This window comes from Caretta caretta, chromosome 1, assembly GCF_965140235.1.
Source record: "Caretta caretta isolate rCarCar2 chromosome 1, rCarCar1.hap1, whole genome shotgun sequence".
NCBI classification, from domain to species: Eukaryota; Metazoa; Chordata; order Testudines; family Cheloniidae; genus Caretta; species Caretta caretta.
Window position 1 is genome coordinate 123,427,073 of NC_134206.1, and position 16,852 is coordinate 123,443,924.

At 47.0% G+C, this 16,852-nt stretch overlaps 1 long non-coding RNA gene across 1 annotated transcript; it reads right to left on the reverse strand.

Annotated features, from left to right (window-relative positions):
- Positions 1-802: 802 nt before the first annotated feature.
- Positions 803-16,014, reverse strand: LOC125640439 (uncharacterized). Its single transcript, XR_007357778.2, has 3 exons — positions 15,068-16,014; positions 11,198-11,535; positions 803-3,098 (listed from the first exon to the last, which is right to left on the reverse strand). It is a non-coding gene; the product is annotated as an uncharacterized LOC125640439 (long non-coding RNA).
- Positions 16,015-16,852: the final 838 nt, after the last annotated feature.

Genomic DNA, 16,852 nt, shown 5'->3' on the forward strand with positions numbered 1-16,852 from the left:
TGGGTTGGGGGGCTCTGCATGCTGCCTGCCCCTGCAGGCCCCGCTCTGCAGCTCCAATTGGCGCTTTTCCCAGCCAATGGGAGCCACGGAGCTCGTGCCTGTAGGGGCGCAGCACATGGAGAATCTGGAGACCCCCTTGCCGCTCTCACCCTAGGAGCCAGAGACCTCCCAGCAAGGCTGGTGAGTACAGCCAGGGAAGGGGGCAGGGCGTGATGGTGAGTGTCTGGGAGGTGTGTGGAGGGCGCTAGGCAGTGGGGGAGGTTTGTGTGTTTTGGGGTGCTGGGCAGTGGGGGAGATCTGTGTGTGTGTCAGGGCACTGGTGGTCTGTGTGGGGCATTCTGTAGCTGTGGTGGTGGGGCTGTGGGGAAGGGCACTTGGAGGAAGGAAGGGAGGGAGGGGAAATCTGTGTGTATTGGGAAACTAGCGAGTGGGGGGTTCTGTGTGGGGGGCTCGGCAGCTGTGGTGGGGCTGTGGGCAGGGGGGTACTGGGCAGAGGTGTGTGTACACAGCACTGTGCATTTGTGGTGGAAGGGTTGTGGGGGGGCTCTGGGCATAGTGGATCCCTCTGGGGTGCTGGGCCGGCAAGCTGTGTGGCGCAGCATAGGCCCCCCTCCCCTCCATCTGCCCCCTCTCATGGCTCTGGTCAGGGCTGTGCACCTGTGTCTGTCTCTTCTCCTCCCCGCCCCCCACCCCTGCCCGCTCGCCCAGTGTGTCCTGATATTTCACTCTTGTAATCTGGTCACCCTATTAGGTAGGTCATTTACTACTATATTGGACAAAAGAGTAGAACACTGCATCACACTTCAACTTAAGGTTCTGTTTATAAATGGTTAATAGAAGTTATAAGCATATTATAGAAATGAGTAGTATCTTACAGATGGTTATACGTGCAAAATTGCAGGTGACAGACGGTTATAAGCAACCCACTAGACTCAGACAGGTGAACCACCACTTACCAAAACATCTATTCATCATATGTTAACCCTTTATAACAGTGGTGCACAAACTTTTCCAGTCAAGCCCCCCCTTACCTGAATCTGTCTGCGATCCCCCTCCATTACTGCACAGCTAAAGCTTCTTCAGCAACAGAGCTTGGGCTGAAGGTGGAGCTGGCCCAGAGATTGAGCAGGGCTGGGGGTGGAGCATGATGCTCCCTCTGCCATGTGCTGGCCCGAACATTCCTCCACAGTTTGGAGACCACTGCTTTTTAACTACTTATGAGTGGGATTTTACATTAAAACATGATCAAAAATTGTTCTAAAGAAACTGAATCCTGCATCATTACCATCAACAAAGAGATGGCCTAGCAAACATAGGTTTTCCCTCATCTCTAATTTCTGCGTTTAAATAGAAAACATTCTCTTTCACACAAACTCAGCTTCAAAGCATGGACAATATTAGATCTTTTGGGACAGAATACTAAGAACTAGTTTTAGTAATTTTTAGCACATTGAGTAAATCAAAGTCCATTTCCTTGACAGAGGAACATGGTTTTGATTCACAACCCTTCATAAAGTTTTGTTATGCAAAACCCTGGGCCACTGTGGAGCTTGTCCTTGGGGAATCACGTCTGCTTGACACATTACTATGGAAAAGAGCCACTGACAACTTTTACAGCTCAAACATCATAGTTATGAAATGATGTTCAGTTTATGAAGCATGCACATGATTTTAAGCCAGTTTAAGATGTAAGGGAAACGTTTTTCATCTGGTACCAGTCTTCTGAAAAAAGTCTGTGCAAAAAGTAACCAGCAGGTGGCTATTACTTCACCACCTTCACCCTTCAAATCTTAAATGTTAAACTGGATCTTCAAGCCAGAGCCTGCAGGAGTCAGTGAGGAGCCCAAACGTGATAGACATTGTCCAGCCATGTGAGAAAATGTAGTTCTTAAGCTAGTCTAAATTAGCATCTTCAGCATTTTGTTTGTATGTTTAACGCTCTTAGATGCTTCCTTCATCTCCAACTATCCTTCTGTTTCTTCCTATTTGTCCAGATGCCTCTCAGGATCAGGCCAGATGAAGGTAATCCAGGCTCTAGGCATACCCCACCTCAATGCCCCAACATGACCCTTCCCCTGCTTGTGGTGGTCACCACAAGGAGTCCCCCACTCCCCCAGGGATGTTGGATCAATATGGTGATGTGTATTGGGCCCCTAGCAATGAAACTGCCTTAGAACAGCTCTGGTATGGCAAAACACCTCCCATGTAGCCCAGAGCTGGCATCTGAAGAACCAGTTCCTAATACAAGGTTTTCACAAAAGCATGAAAAGCAATTGTCAGACCTTCTGTAAGAAATGAGAGGAGCACTTCATTCCCCCGCTACCCCCATAAAGAGGTGCATGTCATACCAGTATCTTTTAAATTTAACAGCCCATATGCAAATTCTAGCTAAGCTTCCACCCATTCTGCTCTTTTTCAAAGCACTGCATAAAATATGTCATTAAACACACACTAAGCAGCACCATTCTGTGCTGCTACCTAGTGTAAACTAATACTGGCTCAAAGTCTTTCCTACTAATCTCCTCTGCATTCTCTAACTCACAATTTTAGAAAACAAAACCTGGAATGAAGTTAATCTGGTTACAAACATATACATTTGTATTTTCAATTTCATTTCTTGCATTTTTTTTTTATGCTGACCACCTTATTCCCATGCTTTTGTAGCATAACATGACAATCAACCAAGGCGAGAAACTTTTTGACTACTCCCTTGCTTTTGTTTGTACCTTCTCCTGCTTAGTGCCTGCCATCTGCAGCCTATTTTAATGGTTGATGTAACACTTTTCTGTCACCATGAGCATCTTTTCTCACAAATTACATTAGTTCTTCACTTAGAGCAGCAGCATATCCAGAGGACCAGCCAATTCCCACTGAACAGCATGCTGGCAGGAGGGCGTAAAGTATTGTTAGTCATTGGCCCCCTACAGGAAATCTACAGAGATTTCATAAGAGATCACATTCATCAAAACAGTATCCTATTCTATTAGAGATGAGCATTTCTTTGGAAGACATGAACTTTGATTTTCAGAGCCTTTTACTCAATTGGATTTTCTGCATTGACCGAGTGCATTTCTGACCTTGTTGAGTCTTGATGTAACCTGAGGAAACAAACACAGGGAGACTGATTTGTACAAATAAGAAGTCTGTGTGAATAGAAGCTTTATCTCCTGAATCCCCGTCCTCTGCCTTAAACAGAAGGCCAGCTTGAATTTCTCCAATTGAGTTTTCTTTGGTCAGTCGTGCATGCATATAGACATTTCAATGAAACGGATAGAGGACCCAAAATGGACTATTTCTTGGAATTAAGTACCAAAAGAGTTAACATTAACAAGGTTCTGCACCACACAACCAATTTTAAAACTTTGAATTCAGACATGAAAAGCAAAGCCCAGCGAGTATTGTGACAAATTGCCGGCACTACTATAATGGGTCCCGCGCTTTCTCTTCTTGTGGGGGGGGGGAGGTTTCAGGGCGCCATTTCTTGCCCCTGATCTGGGGTATCAATTGTCCCACTAGTATCCCAGAGAAGGGGAGTGGAGAGGGAGAGACCCAGGCCAGCCCTCTACTCTGGGTTCCAGCCCAGGGGCCCTAGGGATAGCGGCGAACCACTCGAACTAGCGATTCCTTCCCCTGGGCTGCTTCCCTCTCCGGCCCTTCAGCTTGTGGGGCTTCCTGCCCCCTGTCTGCTTGGGCCAGGTTTCTCCCAACCCCTTGTGTCTCTGGAGTCCCTCTGCTCTGCACAAGCCAGGTTTCCCTTTACCTAGGGTCTTGGTCTTCTGGCCTGCCACAGCACTTCTCCAAACTCTCCTCTGCTTCCCTCCAAACTGCTCTCTGCTCCAACACCAAACCACTCTGCTTCAACCCCTCCAACTGTCTGATTGAAGCAGGGGTTTTTTCTCAGGTGACTGGCTTCAGGTGCTCTAATTAATCTATAACAACCTCTCTTCCTTCTACAGGCAATAAGGCTTTCATCATCCAGGGGCTTACATAGCTCCCCTCTATCACTCTCCTGCTGCCCTCTCGCCATGCTGAACCATATATTCCCTCCCCCACCCCTGCTCAACACCATGGGGTTGGACTACTTGGGACAAGAGGCGGTGCTGTCGTGACAGGCCATCAGCATTGCCGTGTTGGTTTCCAGCTCTATGCTGCACCCGGAAATGGAAGGGTTGCAAGGATAGGAACCATCTAGCCACTCTCGTGTTCTTCGCCTTGTTTCTGTGCATCCACTGGAGCGGGGCATGGTCTGTCACAGGGGTAAACCACCGCCCCAGTAGGTAGTGACTGAGAGTCTCCATGGCCCATTTTACTGCCAGACATTTCTTTTCAACAACGGCGTACTTTTGTTCCCTGAGGAGTTTCCAGCTGAGGTACAGGATCGGGTATTCCTCCTCCCCTACCATCTGCGAAAGGATGGCTCCTAGCCCTACCTCCGAGGCATCTGTTTGTAGGACGAATTCCTTCTCGAAGTCTGGAGCTATGAGTACTGGATGACAGCAAAGGGCTGTCCTTAAATCTGCGAATGCTCCTTCCGCCGTATCAGTCCACTTTACTATCTAGGGGCCCCAAGCCTTTATCAGGTCCGTCAATGGCCCTGTTCTTGTGGCAAAATGAGGGATGAATCTCCAATAGTACTCTACTATCCCTAGAAATGCTTTGACCTGCTTTTTGCGGACTGGTTGAGGCCAACCATGTATTGCTTCCACTTTGTTCCACTGGGGTTTCACCAAAGCTCTCCCTACTACATACCCGAGGTATCTGGCCTCAGCTAGACCTATCACACACTTGAGGGGGTTGGCAGTGAGGCCGGCCTTCTCAAGGGTGTCTAGCACTGCTTCTACTTTTCCTAGGTGCGTTTCTCAGTCAGGACTATGGATGACTATGTCATCTAAATAGGCGGCGGCATACTTGGCATGGGGTTGCAGCAATTTGTCCATAATTCGTTGGAATGTTGCAGGGGCCCCATGGAGTCCGAAAGGGAGGACAGTGTATTGGAACAGGCCATCGGGTGTAGAGAAGTCCATCTTCTCCTTGGCATTCTTGGCCAGCGGAATTTGCCAATATCCTTTGGTCAGGTCCAGGGTGGTTAGGTATCGTGCCTTGCCTAACTGATCAACTAGCTCATCGATGCGTGGTATCCGATAGGCATAGAATTGGGATACTTCATTCAACTTCCGGAAGTCGTTGCAAAACCTCAGGGTGCCGTTAGGCTTGGGGACTAGTACAATAGGGCTGTGGGATTCTTCAATAACCCCGAGTTCCAGCATCATCTTCACTTCCATCCTAATTTTTTCCCTTTTAGCTTCCAGTATTCGGTACGGTCTTATCATCACCCTTACTCTGGGACTGGTGATGATATGATGTTGGACCAGCGTCATATGGCCTGACTGTGTACAGAACACGTCTTGGTTCCTTTGGATCATATCAATGACCTCTGTTCATTGTTCTGGGGTTAATTCGGGGGATATCCTCAGCTGCCCCTGTGGGTCATCTGTCTGGGGTGGAGCTCCCTGAATGATCAGGCATGTCTCTCGGTCCCGTCAGGGCTTCAGTAAGTTGATGTGGTAGATCTGCTCTGGCCTTCGGCGGTTTGGTTGCCTGACCTTATAGTCCACCTCCCCAATGGCTTCCACTATCTCATACGGCCCATGCCAGCTGGCCAGGAGTTTGCTTTCTGCTGTCGGCACTAGCACCATCACCCGTTCTCCTGGCTGAAATCTCCGTACTTTTGCCGGCGGTTGTAATATGTCCGCTGGGCCTCTTGTGCTTTTTCCAAATGTTCTCGTACTACGGGGGTTACTCAAGCTATTCGCTCTCTCATCTGTGTCACGTGCTCAAGGACATTCTTTCCTGGGTTGGATTGTTCTTCCCAATCCTCCTTGGCGATATCTAATATTCTGCATGGGTGGCGTCCATACAGTAGCTCAAAGGGAGAAAAACCAGTGGACGCTTGGGGGACTTCCCGTATTGCAAACATCAGATACGGTAGAAGGGTAACCTAGTCTTTTCCGTCCTGTGCTACCACCGTCCGGATCATACCTTTAAGGGTGCGTTTAAACCGCTTGACCAGTCCATCTGTTTGTGGATGGTAGACTGAGGTCCGTATGGCCGGATGCAGAGCAGGGTACATAAGTCCTTCATTAATTTCGACATGAAGGGGGTTCCTTGGTCAGTCAGGATCTCCTTAGGGATGCCCACTCTGGCAAAAACCTGGAGTAGTTCTTTTGCTATTGCCTTGGATGTGGGGTTTCTTAAAGAAATGGCTTCTGGATACTGTGTGGCATAGTCAAGGATGACTAGTACGTTTTGGTGGCCCCATGCCGATCTTTCTAGCGGGCCCACTACGTCCATGGCTATCCTCTCGAAAGGGACTTCAATAATAGGCAAAGGTACTAATGGGGCCCGCAAGTGAGGTCGGTGGCTATGCAACTGGCATTCAGGGCAAGAGGTACAATAGCATTGAACCTCCGTGCGTATTCCTGGCCAGTAAAACCTTCTTAGGACTCTATATCCAGTGTCTTGTCTATTCCTAGATGTCCCCCAAATAAATGACTGAGCCAACTCTAGTACTGCACTTGTGTGTTTCTGTGGGACTAAGAGCTGCTCTACTTCTTCCTCTCGTATTTGTGCTATTCGGTACAACAGATCACCTTTGAACACATAATATGGCCTTGGGCCTTTGATCTTTTCCTCCACAGGTACACCATTTACTTCCACTATCTCCTCCCTCACATTTGCATATAGCGGGTCATTGGCTTGGTCCTGCCCGAAATTCTCACATGCAGGAAATTCTCATATCTGTATGTGCCCCAGTCTCAGCCTGGGGGTTGCTACCCTCCCCTGGCTCTACTGGGGGGAGTAAGCTCTCAAACCCTGGGAAGTCCCTACCAATTAAGACTGGATAGGGGAGCCTGGGGACCACCCCTGCAGTTACCCTGGTAGCATTCCCCTGGATCTCAATCCGTACTTGGATTGTGGGGTAGAAATTTCAGTGCCATGAACACGTTACCCTTGTGTTTTTGGCCCAGGTTAGCTGCCCGAAATTCTCACATGCAGGACCAATCTGACCTAACTCCAGGGGACCTATTTCAACTCTGCCCCCTGGGTTGCCCCTACTTGGGCTAGGAACCGCCTCCGAGTCCTCACTGGCCTGAATTATCTCCTGGCTCTTGAACGGGTTCGCCTACCAACAAGGGAGGCTTTCTGGCTCTCTGCTAGAATCCTGGTCCCTAATCTTTTATCTGTCCTCCTTTCCCGCCTAGACTTTTGGGGTTTCCTGGGGGATGAAAATAATTCTGGGGCAAATCCGGCAAAAATTGGGGTGAGGCTATCTGTATGTGCCCCAGTCTCAGCCTGGGGGTTGCTACCCTCCCCTGGCTCTACTGGGGGGAGTAAGCTCTCAAACCCTGGGAAGTCCCTACCAATTAAGACTGGATAGGGGAGCCTGGGGACCACCCCTGCAGTTACCCTGGTAGCATTCCCCTGGATCTCAATCCGTACTTGGATTGTGGGGTAGAAATTTCAGTGCCATGAACACGTTACCCTTGTGTTTTTGGCCCAGGTTAGCTGGTCTTGCCCCACCAACTTCCCCAAGACCAGCATGACAGCACTCTCAGAATCCACTAATGCTATGGTCTCAATACCATTCCTTTTTTCAGACTTCATATACCCATGCGGGGTCATTGCGACCGCTATCAGGCCGATTAGGCCACATTGCTCCCCGTGATCCCCCAGATTGCACTGCATAGGCTCTTCCCTGTTGGGGCATTGGGCTGCTATATGCCCCAATTCCCCACACTCATAACACCAACCCCTTACCCCGGTTGCCGCCCTCTGCCTGGGGCTATTTGGCCGGCCCTCCCGGTCCTCTCTTCCCAAACCCCCAGGTCCCTCCTTGGCCTCGGGCTATTTCTTGGTGTCTTTCCTCCCAGTTATGGTTCTCCTGGAGTTCTCGACAGTCCGGGGCCTTGGGTTTGGGACTGGCTTCCTGGTTTGCAGTGTCTCACCCCCTGGGGTCTGGAACAGTTCACGGGCTGCCAGCTGTCTTTCCACGAGGGAGACCAATTCATCATAGGTAGAGGGATCATTCTGGCCAACCCAAGCCCGGATGCCTGGTGGTAGCCCCCTCATATACCGGTCCAGTACCAGGAGCTCCATCATTTTCTCAGAGCTGAGGGCCTCAGGGCGCAGCCATTTCCGGGTCAGGTGGATCAGGTCAAACAATTGCAATTAGGGTGCCTTGTCCTCCATATACTGCCACTCATGGAACCTCTGGGCTCGCAACGCCATTGTTACTCCGGATCTGGCCAGGATTTCTGCCTTCAGCTGGGGGTAATCTGCCGCAGTCTCCACGGCCATATCCTAGTAGACCTTTTGGGTCTCCCCACACAGGAACGGGGCGAGGATACCAGACCACTGATCTCAAGGCCAGGCCTCCCGCAGGGCCCCTCTCTCAAAAGCCAGGAGGTATGCCTCCACATCATCCTCCCGTGTCATTTTTTGTAGGCAGTGGCTGGCCTGTATGGTCCGGGTCCCGTCGCAGTTGCAGTTCAGCTCAGCTCCATAAGGGCTTTCATCTGGTTCACCAGCTCCTGAAGCAGGGCTCGGTCCTGGGCAGCCTGACTCATCAACAGACAATTAGTCTCCTGCTGCATCCGAATCGCTTCCTGTTGGGTGGTTGCTTGGACCCGGGTAGCCTCCTGCTGGGCCGCGGTGGCTTGTATTAGGGCCTTGACCACGTCATCCACCTTAGGGACAGGATGGTTTTGGCTAACCCTGGTTTAAGTCCACAGTGCGGTAATCCTACTCTTAACACCACGTGTGGCAAATTGCCGACACTACTATGATGGGTCCTACACTTTCTCTTCTTGTGGGGGTGGGGGGGGTGTTTCAGGGTGCTGTTTCTTGCCCCGGATCTTGGGTATCAACTGTCCCACTAGTATCCCAGAGAAGGGGAGTGAAGAGGAAGGGACCCGGGCCAGCCCTCTACTCCAGGTCCCAGCCCAAGGGCCCTAGGGATAGCAGCAAGCCACCTGAACTAGCGATTTCATCCCCTGAGCTGCTTCCCACTCCAGCCCTTCAGCCTGTGGGGCTTCCTGCCCTCTCTGCGCTTGGGCCAGGTTTCTCCCAACCCCTTGTGTCTCTGGAGTCCCTCTGCTCTGCACAAGCCAGGTTTCCCTTTACCTAGGGTCTTGGTCTTCTGGCCCGCCACAGCACTTCTCCAAACTCTCCTCTGCTTCCCTCCAAACTGCTCTCCTCCAAACTGCTCTGTGCATCAACACCATCCACTCTGCTTCAACTCCTCCAACTGTCTGATTGAAGCAGGGGGGTTTTATCAGGTGACTGGCTTCAGGTACTCTAATTAATCTATAGCAACCTCTCTTCCTTCTTCAAGGAATAAGGCGCTCATCATTCTGGGGCTTACATATCTCCCCTCTATCACTCTCCTGCTGCCCCTTGGCCAAGCTGTATCATAGAATCATAGAATATCAGGGTTGGAAGGGACCTCAGGAGGTCATCTAGTCCAACCCCCTGCTCACAGCAGGACCAATCCCCAACTAAATCATCCCAGCCAGGGCTTTGTCAAGCCTGACCTTAAAAACCTCTAAGGAAGGAGATTCCACCACCTCCCTAGGTATCACAGTATACTGCTTTAGAAACTCATACTGGATGTACACTTACCCCTCTTATGAAATTTATCATAGTAGTTTCATTTCTTACCACCTGCAGGACATCCCTCCCTAAATGTGTGTCAGATACAGAATTAAAGCCTGTTGATAATGCTCACAGAACAGAATGAATAGACTAAATATATTAATTTCCTCTGAAACGTTTCAGTTTCCTTCCTTGGACCCTTAGAAGTGACAGCTTTTTAAGAAGTGCTTCCTATTGAGCAACCTTAAAATATCTCAAGGAAATTAGAAACTTGGGTGGCATATTTTAAAGCCGAGGGATCACACATCATCCAAGAACAAAAGTAAAAATCAGTGAGGTCTTAACACTGTAAACAATAGGTTTCTGTTTAGCTAACGGAGCATCTTGTTTTTCTCCTTAATGATTAAGCCATCTAAAAACCAGATGACAAAAGGAATAGACTTTTTACACTGTTGTTTACACATAACCATGTGTCAGTTTAACAGTCAATTACTTGCAAAACAAGTGGCCTTTTCAAGAGAAAAAAAATAAGTAGTTTCTAACAAAAGACTCTTTGATCTCAAGAGCTTATTCATTAAATACATCATTAACCCAATTCTGTGGACCGTTCTACATAATAACTAGAATTAAAGCTGTTGGAAGATATTTATCTTAAAATCTTGATATTTCAATAATACATGTTATGTCTGTAGTGTGGGAAGAAAGAATGACCATCGTAAAAACTAAAAAAAAAAAAAAAAAAAAAAAAAAAAACACTTCTGAGGACCCAAAAGAAAGTATGTAGGTGACTTTGGGAAGTGCATCTTCAGGCTGTAACAAGTTTTCTTGGCTCAAGAAAAAAAATCAGCCATATTTCTAGTCCACTGGACTGAGAAAGCTGAGAAAGTTTTCATGGCAACTGCACCTACAAAACAAGGAGAATTTCCACTGCAAAGTGTAGTTCTATTTCTTCTATCTAAAGCATCAAATAAATCCCTAAGCAAATCAAGCAGTGGGGACCAGCTGTAAGGGGAGGTGTGTAGTCCCTCTATCCCTCACTTACAGAAGCACCAGTGGCCTTTCGTGCCACTGACATCTTCCCTGCCCAGGCTCTCAAGCAGGGCAGACATGGAGACCAGCAGCAAGGGACTGATCCCATCCACAAACTTTCACTCCTCTGCTGGCTGAGCCACTATCCTCTACTTGGTACAACTTCACTTGGGGACTTGCAGCAACCTCATTAAAATGCCCTATGTCTTCTCAGCAATGACCACTTAATTAGAACATCAGTCATCACCTCAATCATCTTAACTCACTGATCTGCTCCTAATTAATTGCCTGATTGATTAATGCCTATTTGATCTGCTCAACTGGGTCCTCAGCTAAATAATTACTTTGCTGTTCCCCCACCTGGCTTCTGCTCTGACATGCATGTGTTCACTACAGAGTTAGCCCAAGTGATCACGCCTGGGGCTAAGCACCTGGATTGGCCTAGGTCAGGTGTGAGAAGCCATTCTGCAAAGCCACACTTGATTTACTGGGCCTATATTGGTGCTGCACTCACCCATACAAGGCACTAGCACTTCTGGGATCAGATCCCATGGTTCTTTGCACTGCAGTAAGATGAGAGACTCTATGATTCTTTCCCGGTGAATTGTGGGAGAACTTGTGTGTTCTTCTGGACACCTGGAGCAGAACTGTGGGAAGGCACTGGAAGACTATCTGCACCCAAGTGGTTCAGCCTGCATCCATACTGAAAAGCTGGCAGGTAATCAGCCTGAGTGAAAGCAGCATTCAGGCTTAAGCCTGTCCCCCAGAATGGACTAGGTAGCCTGAGTTGAAAGCACCAAACTCTGGTGAGAGGGTTGTTTGTGTGGACAGGAGCCTGGTTAGGTTCAACACCTGAGAAAGAGACCAAGTTAATTAAAACATACTAAGTCAACCACTTCCCAAGGTCTAGACTATGTGGCAGTGAAAAATAGTGTTTTTATTAATAATCAAAAAAAAAATGCAAATGTATTTGACTGTATTAATCTCTCCCTACCAGTGTATGCCACTTTTCTTAGATTGTAAGCTCTTCTGTGCATGGGCTACAGGTTTGTGTACTGCCTAGCACAGTGGAGCGCCAAATCCTGACAGGGGCCTCTAGGCATCACTGCAATACATAATGATGGATTACAAAACTTGTACTGTCTCCTGCAATGTAGGACCCCTAGTGCTGTTGCTAGTGATGGCAGAGGTCCTCTGTTCCCATCGCATTGATCTCTCCAGAGCTCTAGGAGACAGATGCCCATTTGAGAGGGATGCAATACCATCTGAATGTAGGTCTTAATTTGAACTGCTGCAGCTACTGGACTGCTTCTAGAAATAAGCATTCAGGATGGGTCTTGAAGAGCAGGATTTTCAGTCTGTCAGAGAGACCAACAGTATGTTTTACACTGTTAAAAAATAATTCCAGTGGAAACCAACAACTTCCCAGTTGAACTAAGTCACTTTTGATGACACTAGTTGGAAATACGGGATACCCAAGAATTTTAGGGCAAAGTTCCATGAGTTTTTGTTCCACAGTTTTACAGAAGTGAATGGAGCCAAAAAGATGATCAAAGTCTGGAAATGCTTCCCCTAGAGTTCATCTATTAAGTCAAATTTTGCTGCAGTTCACAAGCAACAAATGCAGCTAATGCTACCTGTAAATCATTAAGTTTAGTAAAAGCAGTTCATTCAAACACTGTTCCGTCTGCTTTGCGATCTCCAAATATAGGTATGATCCTCTATATATCTTAGCAGTCACACTTTAGGGACTGGGAAAGAGCTTAGTGGTAAATTGTGTTGTGTTTACACAGTATATTGTTTTCAAATGCTTAGAAGCATAAAGGAACAGTTAAAGGGCCCCCAAATCTGTGCAAAATTGTTTTTTTCACAAAAAGTTATTCTAGCCCAGGGATTGGCAACCTTTGGCAAGAGGCCCGCCAGGGTAAGCCTCCTGGTGGGCCAGGCCAGTTTGTTTATCTGCCACAACCGCAGGTTCAGCCGATTGCAGCTCCCACTGGCCACGGTTCGCCACTCCAGGCCAATGAGGGCTGCGGGAAGCAGCACAGGCCGACGGATGTGCTGGCCGCCATTTCCCGCAGCCCCCATTGGCCTGGAGCAGTGAACCACAGCGAACCACAGTGGGAGCTGCAATCAGCCGAACCTGCAGATGCGGCAGGTAAACAAACTGGCCCAGCCCGCCAAGGGGCTTACCCTGGTGGGCTGCGTGCGAAAGGTTGCCGATCCCTGTTCTAGCCACTACTTCAGTCAAGAACAGCTGAACACATTTTTGTCAAACTTTCAACAATATATTTCTTTGAACTGAGAATTTCAAGCATAAAAAAAAAGTAGTCAGCCCGAAGGATAATTCTCTGGAAAAAAAATTATAGTACATCCACAATTTGAAGAGAAGAAAATGGAATCCTTCCTCTGCTTTGACTATAGCATCACTACCTATGACACAATGAGGTCCTTGTATATTTAGGAATGCACACTATAACATCTGGGACTCATAATTAGGGGTTTTTTGTATTTACAAGCAAGATGCTGGTTTATGAAAGAACTGATTGAAATTTAACTTCTTAATTATAAGAAGCTGATATGGTATATCATTCTGAAGGGTGTCAGACATCACTGTAGTTAGTCAAAGTTTCAAAACCTTTTGAAATTTCAACAGAAAGTGCAAAAATTTTCAACCAGCTCTAGAAATAAAGTGTAAGTTTCAGGAAAAGTGATTTGATGGCCATAAGGACGACTCAGAGGAGAATGGGAGTTGAAATAAGAGCCAACAAAGAGCAGAGTTTCTAGAAATGTTAACGTAAAGGTAAAAGGGCTTATTTTCAATTCTAGTAATAAGGTAAACAATATCTATCCACTCAATATTAGCACCAGGCAAGTTTTTTGGACAAACAGTTTATTCACCCTTCCCCCCCCCCCCCCCCAATGCCGTTTTGGTTGACCTGAATCTATATGCAAATTTAACAAGAATTAGCCAGATGTTTTTGACCAAAAACATGTTCAAGCTTCAAAAAGGAACTGTGTGCCATTCACAAAACCAGGCTGGGGATAGAGGTGCTCCCCTTCCTGATAACTTTTAGCCCACTATTTAGGGCACTCACCAGGACACATGAATAATCATCAGGCCAAAAAGAGAGAGAGAATGACTCTGTAATCTGATGGTTAGGGCACTCATCCTCAGAGGTCAGAGAGCCAGGATCAATTCCCTGCTCCACAGCAGGCAGAGAAGGGAACTGAACCTGGGTCTCCCATATCCTGGGTGACCGCTCTAAACATTAGGCTAAAAGTTAGAAGAAGGCACCATCACCACCTCCCTTCTCCCTCATCTAGCCCTTTAAAACTGACCTAAACATTTTATTTCCAGGTAAACAAACATTTCATTTGACCTGAAATGGACTTTACCAATTCATTCAAAATTTTGGAATTTCTCATTTTTATTTTGACCCAAACCCTTTTCCCCCCAAAAAACTTCCAGCAAACCAAAAACTCAGTTATTCATTCAGCTATATTCAAGATAAAATCCTGTCAATAAAATATTGGTGATTTAATCTTGATCTAAGTTTACCCTTAACTGGTTGTTTTAGGAAATATTGTTGCTATTTTACCATATGTATAGCTGATCTATTTTCCTATTTAAAGAGACATAAGACCAAATCCTGCAATTCACTGTTTGCTGGAGAACAGTTGTACCTGCATGGAGCCGTATTGATTTCTGTGGTGTACAGAGATCTCCCCAGGCACAAAACATTCCAGGGTCTTAATGTTTGTGTGAAGTGTTCTAAATTCCACAGGCATAAGATGCTACGCAAGACAGGTCTAACCCACAAATTTACATTGATATAACTATGTCACACAGTGGTGTGAAAAATCCACAACTCCTGAGTGATGTAGTTATAACAACCTATCCCCCAGTGTAGACAGCGCTAGCCTGTGGACAGATAATCCACCTCTGTAAGCGGCAGTATAACTACACCAACGGGAGAAGCTCTCCCACTGGCTTAGTAGCATCTTTGCTTAAGTGCTTTAGTCTGCACTGCTGTACATATAAACAGGACCTGAGTGTTTCATCTTATTCTTCTACTTGCCTTAAGGGACTTGGGACTGGCTGGTGCTTTAAGCCTTGTCTATACTAGAGTTTTCCCTCCATTGCTAACATGGATTTACCTCAACCAGCAGAGACAATGATAGGAGTACCTGCATAAACAAGGTGTTGGTTATCACTAGTATTTTACCACAACGGTGTGTAGACTTGCTCTGAAACAATTTATGACAGTGCTTAACACCCTGGTGGCAGCCTAAAGCCCTGCCTACACTAACACACCCACCATTGCTACCACAGGTGAAGCAGCACCAGCATTTACAATTGGCAGAACAGAAACTTTCTTACCTGGTAATTTCTTTTCTGCTAAAAGCATCTCCCACAATTCTGCTATGCATGGGCTGTGCTCTTCCTATCTGCAGCTTCTGGAGGTGGTTCAAAGCTGCAGTGCGGCTTGTGCATACCATGCCCTCTTCTCCCACTTGCCAACAAGTAAGTCATTCCAAAGCTGGGTGAAAAACTCAAGAGAAAAAGTATAACATACATTAATGTCCAATTCATTAACCACATATGCCAGGTCAACTCCCTGTAGGGTAAATACACCAAATAAAATATTGACTCTTGACAGAAAGCCATCTTGGGTGAGTAAAATTGTGGGAGATGCTGTTAGCGGAAAGGAAATTATCAAGTACGAAATTTTCCATTCTGCAGTCCAGTGTCACCAATGAACAGGAATAATAAGGAACAAGAAAAGGCAAACTGAAAAGAGAGAGACAGACTCCCCACCGCATTGAGAATTGTCCAGAAGGCAAGGCCATTACAAGACCACCACCTGGAGCATGTTCCTGCCAGAGACAGCTTCTGTGGAGGACAGAAAATCCACTTTGTAGTGTTTGATAAAGGTGTTAATCCATGACGATGTGGGTGCTCCACATATCTCTACAGTGGAGGTACATGCTCATTTGGCCCCTGGCCATGGATCTCATGAACTGTGCCCTGATTTCTTCTGGAACAGGAGTCCCTGACACTTTGTAAGGCCTCAACAACGCACAATCTGACCCATCTAGTCTTGAGATTCTGAGCTCTTAGCATTTTGAGTGAAAGACACACAGAACACCTGACCTCTGCATGGATTCTGTGAGGGTGAGAGATTTTTCAGTGCTCTGACATCTAAAGTGTGCCACGGCTTCTAAATCAGGTGCTGTGGCTTTAGGGAGAAGGAAGGATAATCTCTTCCAAGATACGGGAAAGAGAACCCGGGAGAGAAAAGTTTGGTGTTTTCAGTACCACCTTGTCCTCATGGAACATATAGTAGGATTCCTATACAGATAGCTCTGAAACATGACTACCAGATACGATGGCAACCAGAAAACAGGTTTTGATGGATATACACAAGGCTGATATAGAGAGGCTCAAAAGGGTGAGTGGTTAGGGCCTTCGACACCTGCAGTATGTCCCATTTAGGAAAGACTGGTCTGGTCAGGCTGACTGCTCTGAGAAATCTGGCTACCTGGGGATTCTGTTCCAAAGAGCCCGAAGATTTTCAAGATAGAACTCTTCTAATGGCTGATACCTGTTGTGCTATGGTGTGGGGCTGAGAACCTTAATCCATCTCTTCTTAGAAAAATTCAAAGGTAGATCTAGTTCCAGAATCTCTTGGATTAGCATTGCTCTCCTGGCACCAAAGGCTAAACTTGGTCCCAATGGAACAGGCTTTTATCCTGGAGACTCTCCTGGACACGAGCAAAGTCCTGACGACTTCAGAAGACAGGCTTTCAATAACCAGGCTTCTCAACTGAAGACGATTTGGGTGGAGAAGAGTGCTTTGGAAAGCTGTTGGGTGGTAGCTGTAATGGTGAATTCAGTTTCAGCTTTATCAGATGGTACAACCATGGCCTCCTTGGCCTATACAGAGTTATCACGACCAACTTTGCTTTCGACGGAAGGGGGGAATGCACATAGCAGGCCTTATGGCTACCTGTCCATGGGAACTGGTGCCCCGTTGCACTTGGATTCTGCTTCCCTAGTGAAGTATTTCAGCCATTTGGTGTTTTTGCAACTTGCAAACAGATCAACCGAGGGAAAACTGAATGTCTGAGATCAGATGGAAGACAACTTCCTGATTCAGGCATC